This window comes from Phacochoerus africanus, chromosome 12 (genome assembly GCF_016906955.1).
Source record: "Phacochoerus africanus isolate WHEZ1 chromosome 12, ROS_Pafr_v1, whole genome shotgun sequence".
In the NCBI taxonomy this organism is placed as follows: Eukaryota; Metazoa; Chordata; class Mammalia; order Artiodactyla; family Suidae; genus Phacochoerus; species Phacochoerus africanus.
Genome location: NC_062555.1, coordinates 44,276,417 through 44,293,423, shown reverse-complemented (window position 1 = coordinate 44,293,423; position 17,007 = coordinate 44,276,417). Strand labels below are relative to the sequence as shown.

General features: G+C 41.2%; 2 pseudogenes; both read left to right on the top strand.

The window, feature by feature from the left end:
* The first annotated feature begins 46 nt into the window (after window positions 1-46).
* Window positions 47-6,594, top strand: LOC125112467 (patched domain-containing protein 3-like; annotated as a pseudogene).
* A 209-nt stretch (window positions 6,595-6,803) lies between these two features.
* On the top strand, window positions 6,804-7,334 carry LOC125112466 (patched domain-containing protein 3-like; annotated as a pseudogene).
* Window positions 7,335-17,007: the final 9,673 nt, after the last annotated feature.

Below are 17,007 nucleotides of genomic sequence, written 5' to 3'. Positions count from 1 at the left end.
TATGACAGTGATCCCCTTGTTTCAGTTGGCATACCTTCTAATCATAATGTTTGCAGTTATATCATCCTACAAGTAAAACACTTTCATTAGCTTTTTAAACTCAACTTTAAAAAGTATTTTATTGTGATTATATATATATAGTATATGTAATATTTATAACATGTGATGTGCCATTTTAAAAACTATTTTTTAAGTTTTATTTTTGTTTATTTTTTGCATTTTTAGGGCCGCACCTGTGTTCCCAAGCTAGGGGTCAAATTGGAGCTGCAGCTGCTTGCCTGTGCCACAGCCACAGCAATACCAGATCCAAGTTGCATCTGCAACTTACACCGCAGCTTGCAGCAATGCCAGATCCTTAACCCATTGAGTGAGGCCAGGGATTGAACCCACACCCTGACAGATACTAGTCAGGTTCTTATTCTGCTGAGCCACAACAGGAATTCCCTTTGCCTATTTTTAATGAAGCTGTTTGTCCTTTTGTTGTTGAGTCCTGTTTTTGATGTGTACTTTATATATTTTAGATATTAAGTCCTTATTAGGATATATGATTTTCAATATTTTCTCCCACTCTGTAGATTAGCTCTTCACTTTCTTGCTAATGTCCTTTAATGCACAAAAAATTTTTGGCCACGCCCATGACATGTGGAAATTCCTGGGCCAGCAATAGAAATTGTACAAAAGCAGGGACCTGAGCCGCCGCAGTGACAATGCCAGATTCCTAACCCACTGTGACACAAGGGAACTCCTAAAAATTTTAATTCAACTTACCTATTTTTGTTTTTGCTACTTGTGTTTTTGGTGTTAAATCTAAGAATCCCTTGACAAGTCTAAGTCATGCACACTTATCCTATGTTTTCTTCAAAAGTTTTCTGGTTTCAGCTCTGTATTTAGGTGATTGATTAATTTTTAATTCATTATTATGTATGATGTGAAGTAGGGATCCAACTTCATTCTTGTGCAAGTATCATTTGTTGAAGAACCTGTTCTTTTCCAGCTGATTAGACTTTGCATCCTTGTCAAAAATCAGTGGGCTATAGATGTATGTGTTTATCTCTAGATACTCAGTTATATTCCATTGTCCTATATGTCTGTCTATATACTAGTACCACACTGTTTTTGTTTTGTTTTGTTTTGTTTGTCTTTTTAGGGCTGCACTCGAGGCATATGGGAAGTTCCTAGACTCAGGATCAAATCAGAGCTGTAGCCACTGGCCTACGCCACAGTGATAGCAACACCAGATCTGGGCCAAGTCTGCAACCTCTACCACAGCTCACGGCAATGCCAGATCTTTAACCCACTGGGCAAGGCCAGGGATTGAAGCTGCATCCTCATGGATACTAGTCAGATTCGTTTCCCCTGAGCCACAACAGGAACTCCTAGTAGCACACTCTTTTAATTAATGTAGCTTTGTTATAAGTTTTGAAATCTGGAAATAAGAAAGTTTAGCTATTTTTCATATGGTCTTGCCTGAAAAAGTTCTTTCTTTAATTACGTTCTTACGACTTTGGAATCAGCAGCTCCATTTTCATCTCCAAATCTTCAAACCAAACTTAATTTCTCTCTCCTGCTAAAAATTTTCTAAAGGCAGCCATCCGTCATTTGTTTTAAAGCAGTTAGCAAATAAGTAAAATAGAAAACCTAAGGTTATTGTCAATATTTTAAAATATATTAAAGTTGTGGTTGTTAGGGAGATAAAGCGTTAAATCCATTCTTTAAAATGTTGTAGATATATATATTCCCATTCCTATTGCTCCAACCAAGAATCAGAAATAGGTGGTGTTATTCAAAATGCACTATGTGTCACATCATGTTTTCTTTTTTTTCTTTTTTTTTTTTGTCTTTTGTCTTTTGTTGTTGTTGTTGTTGCTATTTCTTGGGCCGCACCCGTGGCATATGGAGGTTCCCAGGCTAGGGGTCTAATCGGAGCTGTAGCCACTGGCCTACACCAGAGCCACAGCAACTCGGGATCCGAGCCGCGTCTGCAACCTACACCACAGCTCACGGCAACGCCGGATCGTTAACCCACTGAGCAAGGCCAGGGACCGAACCCGCAACCTCATGGTTCCTAGTCGGATTTGTTAACCACTGCGCCATGACGGGAACTCCCGTGTTTTCTTTTTTGCAATTAGTGGCCACTTTTCTAGAGTTTGGTTATCCAGTACAGGAGAATCCTGAAAATCTTTTAGAGGGAGGCTTTCATACTTTTTGTCACAGTCCATGTTGAACCAGTTTTGAAATACAGGAGCTATACAGGATTGTGTTTATGACTAATTGGAGTCAAGGGGAGGTGAGAAGATAACTGGATAAGGGTACTTTCCGACTGTTGGCCTTTCATCTGCTGTTGTATTCCATTCACACTCCTTTGACGATCAGAGTGGAATTAACTATCTGCAGTAGTTTTGTATATCTTTGGTTCTGAAATGCCAGTCGGTGGATTAGGGCTTGGCTGGCCTCTAAGACTCGACCAGTATGGTCTAGTAAAAGAACAGATCTCCAACTTTTCTGTTCCCTTTTTTTCTTTTTCTTTTTTTCAATTGGTCTGGGCTAGTGCCTAGAAATTAAAGTTCTCCAGCAGACAGCTATGGAATTATTGCCCGAGAGGTCTCTGAGTAGGTGTCCAAGCCAAGAATGTTATGAATTGATGGAATTCAGTGTGGAAACTACCCCCACAAGTTCCATGATTTTTCCCTCCACATTTGCAGGTGTGACTGTGTACGAAAGAAAATGTGGGTTGCAGCCTTCAGGGTGATTTCTGCCGCCTTGGCAGTGGTGAGCGTCTTTGGCCTGATGTTGTACGTTGGGGTGCCATTTGTGACCACAGTTGCAAATTCACCCTTTCTTATTCTAGGTGAGTGAAAATGTGGGGCTACACATTGTGTGTGTGGGGGGGTGTGGGGTAGATAAAGGAAAGGGACTGTCTTATATTAAGCATACTAATTATATTTAGGTGGCGCTACAGATCCAAAATGGGCTATCAGAAAAGAAGAAAATCAAATGAATTATGTGTCTCTAGAGTTGAAAAAAAAAAAATCTAGTACCCCAAAGGGAAAAACACGGAGCAGGGGCATAAATAGGCAGTTCACACACACACACACACACACACACACACTCCAAAATACTAATCCCTGAAAATATAAGAAAAAATATATGTGGCCTCTCAGTTAATCAAGGATGAAAGTTAAACCAAAAGTGAGACACCTTGTTTTCTTATTAGATTAATGAATATTAGTAAGATTGAAGGTTTTGGAAAGGTGGTGTGCAAATGAACACTCCCATATTCTGCTGAGGGAAAATTGTAAATCAGTACTCTTTTTAAATCCAATTTCACAACAAAGACTTAAAAATTTAAAAGGGAATAACTTTGACCTGCCAACTCCATTTCTAAGAATTTGTCCTAATTATTTGACAAGTGCTCACAAAGCAGAACAAGTATGTTCATTTCAGTGTGATTTTGAATAGGAACCAAACAAAAGCAACTTAAATCCCGCATCAACACGGGATCGGTCAATTCAAACATAGCCTATTAAAGTTTTGGAATGCTATGCAGTCTTTATGAAGTGGTAGATATATAGCGTTAAATGAAAAATGCTGGTTATGAAACAAGATGCTTAAAATAGAGTGATGTACACATATATGTGTATATTTGTATAGAGCAAATTCTAGATGAATATACATAAAATATTAGCAAGGATTTTCCCTGAAGGGGAGAATTACTTTTGTTTGAATTTTGCCTTTGTATTTTCCTGTACTTCCAGAATTTATTTTACCATAAGCACAAGAAGAGAGAGCTATTTATATTTTGTGAATAAGCAACTTGGAAGAAATACTATTTGGTTTCCAGGGGGGAGAGTGGAGGAAGCGTGCACTGAAGGCGCCCCTTCCTAGTGCACACTCACACTCATCACCCAGGGTTCCCCACAGCCATGAATATCTGGAGTGAAAGTGTGTATACATCATCTTTGTATTGTCTGTGTGTGCACAGAAGTATGAGTGTAGGTGTGTGATTGAGTGTGGGGGGGTGTGATTTCAGCAACTCAAGCAATAAATATGTGAGGACATTTTCTAAACCAGGTTCTATAAATAATAAAATTTTTTTAAATACCTAATACATATCGATGGGTTCACTCATGGTTCTTAGTTTCAATTTTTAATACATGTGCTGCTGAAGCAAGCACATCACTTGTGGTTCTTAGTGTTTCCAATTCTTCCCTTTGGTCCAGCTAAGTACAACTGGAATCCACAAAGCTGGCAGCAGTGGGACCATCAGGATGCAGTTTCTGACAGACGACATAAACCTGTGTCAGCGTAGACCCTGCTGCCTTGATCATACTCAGAGAACATCTGAATTAGAGGCAAAGCACAATTCCCAGTTCTTCCCCTGTCGCCCATGGAGGAGATCCTCCACACTTGAAATCAAAATCAACATTTCACTTCCAAGTATTGATTTTGGATCAGTACACACAGAAACAGACGTGTACGTGGGTGAAAGTTGTAGAAAGCTTGAGGGAGATGAAATTTATCTGCAACATACTCGTGCTGGCCTTTCTAACCCCTTTCTTCTCTGTATAGTCCTCTTCTAGCCTTCAACAATGATTTCAAAGTCCTCAAATGTTCTCCTGTCCTCTTCATTCCAAACCAATCCTGATACATCATTGTGGAAAAGACTGAGAACCTTAGCAGGCATTTAATATGTGAAGGATTCTTAAGATTTACTTTGGTACATGTTTCTGATCTCAAGTGTACTTGTATTTTATTGAGATTTATGCCTTAAGGTGGTCAAGTGAAGTTTGAATGACAGCATTCTAGATATTAAAAATGAATGAATTTGTTTGTTTGTGTGTGTGTGTGTCTATAAACTATGTGGTGTGTATAAAATCATACCACATTGATAGCTAGATGCTACCTGGAGAACAGATAAATCCAGCTCATAATTTGAGCAGCAGAATGTTGGCTCAGTGTTAGTTCATTAGAATAAAATGGCTTATGAGAGAAAAATGGTCTATAAAGTATTTGAATGGAATCAAAGATACATTTACTCATCATTAAAACACCTTAATGAGGGAGTGCCTGTTGTGGTGCAGTGGAAGGAATCCGACTAGGAACCATGAGGTTGCAGGTTCGATCCCTGGCCTCGCTCAGTGGCTTAAGGATCTGGCATTGCTGTGAGCTGTGGTGTAGTCTGGCAGCTGTAGCTTCTATTAGACCCTTAGCCTGAGAACCTCCATATGCTGCAGGTGCAGCCCTAAAAAAAGTCAAAATAAAACACCCTAAAGAGCAGCCCTCTTAGCGCAGGGGACAGCCGCCAGTCTCATAAAACACCCTAAACGAAGACTGAGAGTAGGGTATACTGTGCTATATGCAAACGGGAGAATGTACAAAGCACAGAGTTATTGCAGAGCAAGGACTGATAAATTGTATTGTGGATTCAGAGGCAACTGGAGAAAGTAGTATCCAAACACATACTAGGCAAGATAAGACCTTAAGAGACAGACAAAGAAAATAGTTTGATCTGTTTAATTGTTAATGGCTGTTAATGTATGAAGATTCCTGTTTCTTTTTTTAAACAGGTGTTGGGGTTGATGACATGTTTATCATGATGTCTGCCTGGCAGAGGCCAACATCATGGATAACTTAAAAGAGCCGATGTCCGATGTCTCTTCAAAAGCAGCAGGGTCCATTACAATCACCACCATCACCAATGTCCTGGCTTTCTAGACAGGAATTATGACCTCTTTCGGGTCCTTACAATACTTCTGCATCTATACAGGAACAACACTGCTCCTTTGTTATCTTTGTAACAGCCCCTGTTTTGGAGCATTTTTGGTCTTGGATGGTAAAAGAGAAGTGATCTGTCTACGCTGGTTGAAGAAGCCAGAAACTCCCGACCAAAAATGTTTGTCATTAAAAAAGTCCTGCTGTCTCCCATGTAATTCTCTCCCAGACGAACATACAGATGATATCCGTCCAATGAATTTGTTCTTTAGAGACTATTTTGGTCCTTTACTCACAAGACCAGAGGCCAAGATTTTGTAGTGCTTCTGTACATGCTGTGCCTCATACTTTGTATATAGGGGTGTTTCCAAGTGCAGGAAGGCTTAGACTTTCGAAATTTGGCAGGTGACCACTCCCATCTCACAGCATATTTTAATGTCGAAGAAGAGTATTTTTCAAGTTATGGTCCCAGGGTTATGGTTATCATTAGTGAAGCTCTTGACTACTGGAATAAAGATGCTAGGCAAAAATTGGAAGAATGTCTCACAGATTTCAAAAACAATGACTATATGGATAAAAATCTTAGAGTTTTGTTTACGAGAATATGTGTGATTTATGGAAAACTGCCATCAAAATGTAAATGATAATATTTTTATAAGCAATAGTCCCAATTTTATAACAGACTTTCCACTTTTGGGATATGATATTAATATTTCATAGTCACATGAAATCATTTGTTCCCAGGCCTACATTCAGACCATGGGCATTTTTTCTTCAACCAATAAGAAGCTGATATTACTCCAGTTCTGAGACTTAGCTAAAAAGTGTGATGTATAACCATGCATTCATATTTTTTCTTTTTTCTTTTTTTCTTTTGCTTTTTAGGGCCACATCTGTGGCATATGGAAGTTCCCAGGCTAGGCGTCGAATCGGAGCTGTAACTGCTGGCCTACACCACAGCCACAGCAACGTCAGATCCGAGCTATGTCTGCACCCTACCCCACAGCTTGTGGCAACGCTGGATCCTTAACCCACTGAGCAAGGCCAGAGATCAAACTCGCATCCTCATGGATACTAGTGGGGTTCATTAACCTTTGAGCCACAAAGGGAATGCCACATTCATACATTTTGATCAGTATTCTCCAATATTAGAAAACAATATTCAAAATGTAATTGTTGCATCAACAGCCATGTTGTTTCCTTATTGTTAATTCCTCATCTGCTGTTTTCCTTGTGGGTGGCTTGCTATTGCTTCTGTGATTGTTCGAGTAAAGTTAATGGGTTTCATGACATTCTAGAATGTCAATCTTGATTCCATATCCATGATTAATCTTGTTATTTTTATAGGGTTTTCTTTTGATTTTTCTGCTCACATTTTCTATGCATTTATTTCCAGTTCAAAGCCCTCAGTAAACTAAAAAGCCATTGAGGCATTATATCTGCTAGGCTCCCCCATGTTACAAAGTACAGTTTCAGCAATAATAGGGGTGTGTGTGTCTTATCTGCAGCTAAATCATACATCTTCAGAACATTTTTTAAGATTGTTTCTTGTTATGGTAGTTGGAGCTGCTCATGACCTAATTTTTATTACAGTATTTTAAACCTTTTTTGAGCGTGAATAGCCACTGACAAATCCACGACTGATTATGGAATTCCTGATTGCCTAACCCAACCTGATAAAAATGCACTGTGAAGAAGAGTCAATAAGCTAAAAATGAAGGCTTGTTTCCTTGGCTTGGAAATTCCATTTTAAAATGTTATTTAAAAAATAAAAATAAAATAAAATGTTATTTAAAATACTCTGAGAAAAATTAATCTCAACGTTAAAATGTCTTTACTAAATTAGGAAGTCTTGTCATCTTTATTAGGTATAACTTTCCAGTTATTTTTTCTTTTATTTCATCATTAGAAGTTTTGCCTGAAATTCAAATATTTTATGTATTGTACTATAAATGGAATATTCTTTTCATTGTACCTCCTACATGCATTGTTAGGTAAAAGTGCAATTGATGGTTATTTATTCTCCCATCCTGGAGTTTATGTTTTTTTTTTTGTCTTTTTGCCTTTTTCTAGGGCCACACCTGCGGCATATGGAGGTTCCTAGGCTAGGGGTCTAATTAGAGATGTAGCCTTCAGCCTTTGCCAGAGCCACAGCAACACGGGATCCAAGCCGAGTCTGCAACCTACACCACAGCTCATGGCAACGCTGGATCCTTAACCCACTGAGTGAGGCCAGGGACCAAACTCACAACCTCACTGTTCCTAGTTGAATTCGTTAACCACTGAGTCACGACAGGAACTTCCAGGAGTTTATGTATTTTCTTAATGGTGTATTTTAATTACCTGAAGTTTTTAAAGTTTTGGAACCCAATTTATCATTTTTTTTAAGTTAGTGTTTTCTGTGTCCTCTAAGAAATCCTAGCCTAATCCAAGATTATAAAAAATGCATTGGAGTTCCCGTCGTGGCACAGTGGTTAACGAATCCGACTAGGAACCATGAGGTTGCGGGTTCGGTCCCTGCCCTTGCTCAGTGGGTTAACGATCCGGCATTGCCACAAGCTGTGGTGTAGGGTGCAGATGTGGCTCGGATCCTGCGTTGCTGTGGCTCTGGCGTAGGCCGGTGGCTACAGCTCCGATTCAACCCCTAGCCTGGGAACCTGCATATGCCGAGGGAGCGGCCCTAGAAAAGGCAAAAAAAAATGCATCTATGTTTTTCTTCTCAAAGCTAGTAGTTTTATTTTACATTTAAGGCTATGATTCATATACTTGTGTTTGTTGGGAAATATGGATAGAGGTTCATTTTCTTCCCATTACATTTTTGTCCCATTATCGTTAATGAAAAGACTCTCCTTTCAGCAGAGGATTAACTCGGCACCTGAGTCAAATAGCCAATTGACAGCTGTATTTTTATGCATTGATCTGTGTATCTATACCAAAGCAGATACCACACTGCACTGATTACTGAAACTTTCTATTATTTATTTATTTTGTCTTTTTAGGGCCACTCCCACAGCATATGGAAGTTCTCAGGCTAGTGGTCGAATGGAAGCAATAGCTGCTGGCCTACACCACAGCCACAACAATGGAAGATCCAAGCTGCATAGGTGATCAACACCACAGCTCACAGAAACACCAGATTCTTAACTCACTCAGCCCTGCCAGAGATCAAACCTGTGTCCTCATGGATACTAGTTGGGTTTTTTTAACCACTGAGCCACAATTCGAACTCCCTTTATGTCAATTACTGAATTAGTTTGGGTAAGTTACCCAGCATTTTTCCTCTCTTCCAAACCATTTTTGCTATTCTAGGCTCCTTACATTTAGATACTAATTTTAGAATCACTTGTCAATTTATAAGGAAAAAAAAAAAGCCTTCTGGTTTGATATGGCAAGAACATCTCTTCCCCAAAAGCTCACCCCCTCCCAACTCATCCTAAACATGATTTGAAGGTCATGACAAACCAGAAAAAAAAACCCTGCAGTATAAGACAATTAGTATCACACACAATAAAAATATTAACACATGAATTCTTTAAGATTTTAAAGACAAAGGACAGAGTGGGGGAAAATGTGTCATATGACAAAATTATTTTGACTATATAAACACTTTGTTCATCAAAAAGGTGAACGCTAATATAAAAAGGGCAAAGCATATGAAAGAAAATTCATTGAAAGATAATATATAAGAGAAAAAATCTTACTAATCAAAAGAAATGCACATATAAGTGAAAAAATATTACTCAGGCAAAAAATGAGAAAGATTAAAAATATATCGTACAGAAGAGCTTTTTCCTATTCCCATTGTTAAGTCTTTACATCCTTTGAGCCAACAACTCAACTTCCAAGTACACATTCTACAGTTAGCTGGATGAGAACACACAGATATATAAACTAGGGGAGTTCCCATCGTGGCGCAGTGTTTAACAAATCCGACTAGGAACCACGAGGTTGCAGGTTCAGTCCCTGGCCTTGCTCAGTGGGTTAAGGATCCAGCGTTGCCATGAGCTGTGGTGTAGGTCGCAGATGCAGCTTGGATCCCGAGTTGCTGTGGGTCTGGTGTAGGCTGGTGGCTACAGCTCCAATTCGACCCCTAGCCTGGGAACCTCCATATGCTGTGGGAGCGGCCCAAGAAATGGCAAAAAGACCAAAAAAAAAAAAAAGATATATAAACTAGGATGCTCATTAGAGCATTGTTAATCTTTGTGGAAAAACTATTAACAATGTAAATATCTTTCACTAAGATGTTGATTATAGTATACTTGATTAAAGTATATCTGTCATGTAGAATACAAGTGGTCATTTACCCCGATGTACCGCTATAATCACTGACACACAACAATGTATAAATTGTGTGTGGGGGAGGAGGGGGCTGCAAGCCTTTGAAAAAAAACATGATACAATCCTGTCTTCTGGAAAATGGCATGTAAACGTGTAAAAATGTGCACCCATCTAACATATTTTAAAGGATGTTCACGAAAATGTAGACATTGGTGAAAGATGAACTTTTGTTTCTATTTCACACTGTTTCAAATCTCCTTTTTAGAATGAGCCTGTGTTATCTTTATAGTCAGGAGGCACCTATCTTATTTTTAAAAATATTTATAAGCCTATGATAAAGATATCACTTCAATAATACTTGCCAGCCCTTCTACTGAGCAGGAACTAGAAAGTAAATTAAACAAAACCCTCCTATCTGTAAGTAAGAGTTCAGGGCCACCATGAAGCCTCAGATTCTACTCTAAGTTGTGTATTTCACAAAGCTGGAGCAAGGGCAGAAAGCCATAATAAATCAAGCAAGAAAAGCATATGGAAAATGAGGCCCCGCTTCAGTCCAGAAAGAAGCCAACATTCTGAAACTTCAATATATTTTATTCTGGTCTAGTCCAACAACTTTCCAAATTGTTTTCTGTTGCACATGACTGTTCTGATTGATAGTAAATATATTTCAGAGACGGGGCAAATAGGCCATCAATCATGGAAACTATGTTTGAAAAAAATTAACAGAAAAGACATGACACACACAGTTACTTGTCATTTGGAAGAAAATGTGGGTTAGAAATTGCATTCCACTCAGAGAATGTCCTTACCAGGAATGCGCTCATACAATGCATGGGCACTGCTGTGTCCATCTGTGACTGACAGCCAGTCAGCACTTGCCCTTTAACCACCATGATGAGGTACCTCTCCAGCTGATGCCTGCTGATCGGTTCTACTACTGTTTTATCATGTTATAAAAATATACTTAGATTTTTAATTATAGCATATGTGGGACTCAAATATATGAGTATATTTTTATAAAGGTTACACATACTATATTATCAATCATATTTAGGTAGAGATAGAAAAGTAGGAAGGAGAAAGGGGGGGAGATGGGCAGAGAGACATGGACACTGAGACTCTTGGGTGTTTCTGACAGCTCATGTTACCTTACTCAGCATTACCACGAAGAGGTCTAGTTAGCAGAGAAAGTGGATCTGAACAGCTAGGTTCACAGGCTATGAGGAGAAACCAGTACATAAACACTGGCTATCAGTGTTAAAAAAAAAAAAAAAAAGGTTGGGGTATCAGTATTAGAAAAAAATTCAAATTTTATAAATATTTATACTAAGACCAAAAAAAATTTTTCTAAGTACTGCTTCATTCCCCTTCTACCCAACAACTGCCTTTAGTGTGAGTTCAGTCCAGGGTGTCTCTTTTCTTTAGTTGAATTATTTTTTATTATTTTAACTCAATGAATTTTATTATACCTATAGTTGTACAACCATCATCACAACCTGATTTTATTTTTTAAAGATTTTTATTTTTTCCATTATAGTTGATTTACAGTGTTCTGTCAATTTCTACTGTACAGCATACATACATATATTCTTTTGCTTACATTATCCTCCATCATGTTCCATCACAAGTGAATAGATATAGTTCCCTGTGCTATACAGCAGGATCTTACTACTTATCCACTCCAAATGCAATAGTTTGCATCTATTAATCCCAAACTCCCAGTCCATCCCACTCCCTCCCCCTTGGCAACCACAAAGTTGTCTTTATAACACTGTAAAGAAAGATATTCCATAACATGATTCTCTCTGGCAGACAAGATGTTTTTATAGTACTCTGTTTTCAAATATTCTGAAGAGATTGTATATTTTAATTTTTTCAGTAAGTAAAACAAATCTCTCCCTGATGATAGAATTATAAGATATAACTACTTATTGTTTATCCTTGAATCAACATCAGATCTCCCAAGTTATTTAATACAAATTGCTCATTCACCTCTAGATCACTATACATATTAATTTCTGCTTCTTCAAAAAGTACAAGTTTAGGGAGTTCCCTTCTTGGCTCAGTGGCTAACAAACCTGACTTGAATTCACGAGGATGCAGGTTCGATCCCTGGCCTCGTTCAGTGGGTTAAGGATCTGGCGTTGCCGTGAGCTGTGGCGTAGGTCACAGACATGGCTCAGATCCCATGTTGCTGTGGCTGTGGTGTAGGCCAGCAGCTGTAGCTCCGATCCAACCCCTAGCCAGGGAACTTCCATATGCCATGGGTGCGGCCCTAAAAAAAAAAAAAAATCAAAAGTACAAGCTTGATATTTATAGAAAATGCATTTTGAAAATTCTTACCCATATTGCAAGTTTAGCCTTATTTCCATCCACTGAAATTGTTTTCACCTTAAAGTCAACACCTTGAAAAAAGGAAAATTTTGTTAAGAATTACAGTAAAACATACTGTTAAAATCAATTACCAAGAAAACTAGGAAACAAATAAATAAACAAAATCCCACTTTATCAAATGCCCAAATTCACAGCCAGATTCTTAGAGTTATGGGTATGAAGAGAAAAGAAAAACTTCATGCAAGTTCAGCAGCTTAGGATTTAATTGGGAAAAGTGAAAACCAAATGCTTGTAGACTTCAAAAATTCACCTAACTGGACTTTTTTTTTTTTTTTTTTTGTCTTTAGGGCTGCACCCCTGGCAAATAGAGGTTCCCAGGCTAGGGGTTGAATGGGAGCTGCAGCTGCCAGCCTACCCACAGCCACAGCAATGCAGGATCTGAGCTGAGTCTGCAACCTACACCACAGCTCACGGCAACACCAGATCCTTAACCCACTGAGCGAGGCCAGGGATCGAACCCCAGTCCTCTTGGATCCTAGTTGGGTTCGTTAACCACTAAGCCACGACGGGAACGCCCAGATTTCTTGAAAAAATAAAAATTGTATTGATAAAATGAAATTCAGTGTAAAGTACTGATTGACTCAGCACATTAAACCCAAGAGCTAAAATTCCCTGGCCTAACATAGAGATGACTTCTGGACGACCATGGATTGGGGCCGTTTTCCAGGGGCTCCCTAAGCTTTTTTATTCTCTTTTTTGGTGGCACCTATGGCACATGGAAGTTCCTGGTCCAGGGATCAAACATATGCCACAGCAGTGACCCAAGCCACTGCAGTGACATCGAGACATCGTCGGATCCTTTAACTGCTGGGCCATCAGAGAACTCCTCTAAGCTATTATTAAGAGCATTGTCCACAGCTGGCCAGCACCTGAAATCAGATTCTGACTGAGGGCAGCTTGGATGACTGATAAATTTATAAAAGGGTCACTCACTCCTTGTCTTCGTCTTTGCTTGTTTTTAATACTAAAACACAGCATTCATTTTATATAATTTATCAATCAACACTTACACGTGCACAACTGCAAAGATAATTTACACACAAAAACGTCTGTGCCCAATCCTCTAAGAATCTCCACAAGTGAAAGAGGACTGCTCAAAGTGCAGGGAAAATCTGCATGTACTGATTTATGTAAAGAGAAGACACGCTCCATGAGATCTCACATAAGGTTCTAGTATAGCAGCAGCACCCCTCTCCCCAACCTCTTCCTTTCCCGGAAAAGGAGCTGACACATACCATCTGGCTTAACTAACAGTAACGGCCAGCATGTCTTAAAAGAGTTTCAAAATTAATGTGCAGTCTATCCCCCTGGCCAGAGGGAAAACATTCGCTCAAGAAGCTTGGAAACAAACTTTCAAAAGACCTTACTAGCTTGTCACAGTTAATTCACAACAGCCCTAACTAAGACCAACAGCACCCTCCTCATATACCAATGGTTCCTAGAACACCTGTTACCAATAGGGAAATATATTAGTCATTCTCGGATGATTTCTGGTGATCCATTACACACACAAAGTAGGTAATAAAAATGCACTTCCAAATGTGCAGTATGTCAGGTCTTTCTCTATGCCAAAGACTAAAAAACACAGTTTGCTGCTTTGGGCTAAGGTGATAAAGGAATTGATATAAAGTCACGCCTAGAATGACAGACAACCATGAGTGGAAGGACAGTGCCAATAACACAGTCCAAGGAAACCCTAAGCATACAGTTTCTTTGCAGGGTAACAAACACAAATCCTGTATAGGAAATAACCCTGTATTCACCAGGTCTAGATAAAGAAATATGGCACACCATCTATACAAAAATATGGAATTATTTACATTTTGCTCATATGGCTTACAAAACCCCAAAACTGGAGATGTGGCCGAGGGAAACGGTTGTGACTTGGGGCAGGTACTACATGAAGGGCATTGGTAAACATGACTTAGAAATCACTGTCCTCCCCACTCTACAGATCCATCCTCAGGGTTCTTCAGGGAAAACAGAAAGAACGTGCTGTTTTTAAACACCTCAGACAACAGGCTCCAGGGCAGGCTGGCCTTTGTGCTAGCTACCAGCTAATCAGTCTACCCAGGCAAAGAACTCAATGTTCCCAGAACCTTTGTGTTCTCCTCCCCTCCTCCAATCTTTTTTCTGATTTTTGCCTATCTTTCTTGGCAATCTAAGGGTTATCTCTGCCACATGTGTGATCTGCATGTCACTGTCTCCAAGACACTCTTCTGAAATATTAGATCTGAAAGCTACAAGATAACACCCTCAAGAACACATCAAGGTCAAGAGACAGGCAGCCTGAAAAGGCATCTCTTCTGGATGCAGACTCCTCAGTTCCTATTCATCCTCCCTTGGTTCCTCGGGTGAATCTTGGGTATAGACACTGGGCTCTTTAGTGCTTTAGAACTCTTAGATGCTCAAAACTTGGTTCTTCTGTTTTATAAGTGGCTGTTAATTCGCCTGTATTAGCAGCAGCAGTGGGAATTTTTTTATGTATTTGGTTTTGCCAGCTTCTCACTAAACTGGATTAACCTATCTTTTCAACCTCCTCATGTGGACGACAAGGAGCTCATAATAGAAGCAGAATGTTTAGGGGGGAAAAAAAGCACTCCTGTGTTTCTTCCTCTAATCTGCAACACTGAACACTTCTGTGACCCCCGTATGTAGAGTTTTTCCCACGGTATCCAGTTCTTTGACTCTCCAGCTAGGTTTCCTACAATTTGGCTGGGTGTGGTACAATTCAGTGCAGTTCTGAAACTATCAACCTGAAATTAGAGACACAGCTCAGGGGGTAAGTGCACAGACTGCCACACCCCCATTTTATATGCCAACCTCAAGTCCAGGTTGTGTTACCTGTGCTTCTGGCCAACTTATAAATCAGAGGTTCCCACAGTCCCCTCCTCAATTTGATTAATTTGCCACAGGAGCTCACAGAACTCTCGAAAACAGTTTACTTACTAAATTATCGTCTTATTAGAATCTAAGCTACAGCTGAAGGCCTACACCAGCGCTCACAGCAATGCGGGATCCCCCAACCACGAAGCGAGGCCAGTGATGGAATCGGTAGCCTCATGAGTACCAGTCGGATTCATTTCATCTGAGCCAAGCCAGGAACTCTCTTGCCAGTATTTAAAGCACCTCCAACTGAGCGCTGTGCAGTGGCTCACACACGCCAGATAGAAGCTCACCTCCGCTGTCCCCAGCTCAAATCCGAAGGTCAAGTAAGTTTTGCCCGGGTTAAAGCACTTTAGCCTCTAGCATTTTGCTACAAATGGGTAACCGCCCCTCCTTCCCCAGCAGCCGGCTGCGCAGAGACCCGGGCCCCTCTGTGGCAACTCCCCGCCCATCTCTCTCCCTTCCGGGACTGGAGGCCAGGGCTGTACTCTCCGCGTGTGGATGTTGCCTGGATGGGGTGGGGGGCTTTGGCACCGGTAAACAAGTGGAGCCACATAGGGTCCCCCAGCCCGCCTTTCCCGGCCAGGCTCCATCGGCTAGGTCCGGAAGGGAGGTCCGGTGGTGAGGCCGCAGGGGAGCGGGCCCGACGCCCAGGCCCTGCTTGGTTGCACCCCCCGTGTCTCCTTAGCGATCCTGCGAAAGCGCACCCCCAGGCAGGCGCCCTCCAACTCCCACTCCGCTCCCCCATCCCTCGGGACTGAATAATGCGCGGCGCGACCGGGGCTGGTTGGGGCTCTCAGTGGGAACAGCAGGGGCGCTGGGGGAGATGGCCTAGTGCACCGCCCAGGCAGCAACTGGCCGCCTGACTCAAAGCATCGGTGCCGTGCCGCCCAGCCCTCCCCGGGCCAAGCAAGCGCAGAAGCCACCCGCTGCAGCCTAGAGCTGCTGCAGCCGCAGCTTGAAGCCGGTGCGTGGGAGCCGCCCCCTGGCCATGCAGGGTGGATGCAGAGCAACGTAAGCGATTTTATCCCTAGCTTTCCAATCAAAGCAACAAACCTATGAAGTTTGAGTGTCTTTGCTCTAAATCATGCAGCTATGGAGTTCCAGTCGTGGCGCAGTGGTTAACGAATCCGACTAGGAACCATGAGGTTGCGGGTTCGGTCCCTGCCCTTGCTCAGTGGGTTAACGATCCGGCGTTGCCCGTGAGCTGTGGTGTAGGTTGCAAACGCGGCTCGGATCCCGCGTTGCTGTGGCTCTGGCGTAGGCCGTGGCTACAGCTCCGATTCAACCCCTAGCCTGGGAACCTCCATATGCCGCGGGAGCGGCCCAAGAAATAGCAACAACAACAACAACAACAAAAGACCAAAAAAAAAAAAAAAAATCATGCAGCTATTAAGCGTCTAGGGTTCAGACCTGCAGCATATGGAAGTTCCCAGGAGGCTAGGGCTAGGGGTCGAATTGGAGCTGGAGCTGAGACCTACACCACAGCCACAGCAACATGGGCTCTGAGCCACATCTACGACTTAGGCTGCAGCTTGTGACAATGCTGGATCCATAACCCACTGAGCGAGGCCAGGGATCAAACCCGCATCCTCCAGATATTAGTTGGGTTCTTAACCTGCTGAGCCACAATGGGAACTCCCCTTCCTGTTCTCTTGATTCCATTTGCTTGTCCCAGTTGCAGAGGAGAACTGGAGTTACCAGCCTAGTGTAACAGGGCCTGCAGGCTGCAGAAAG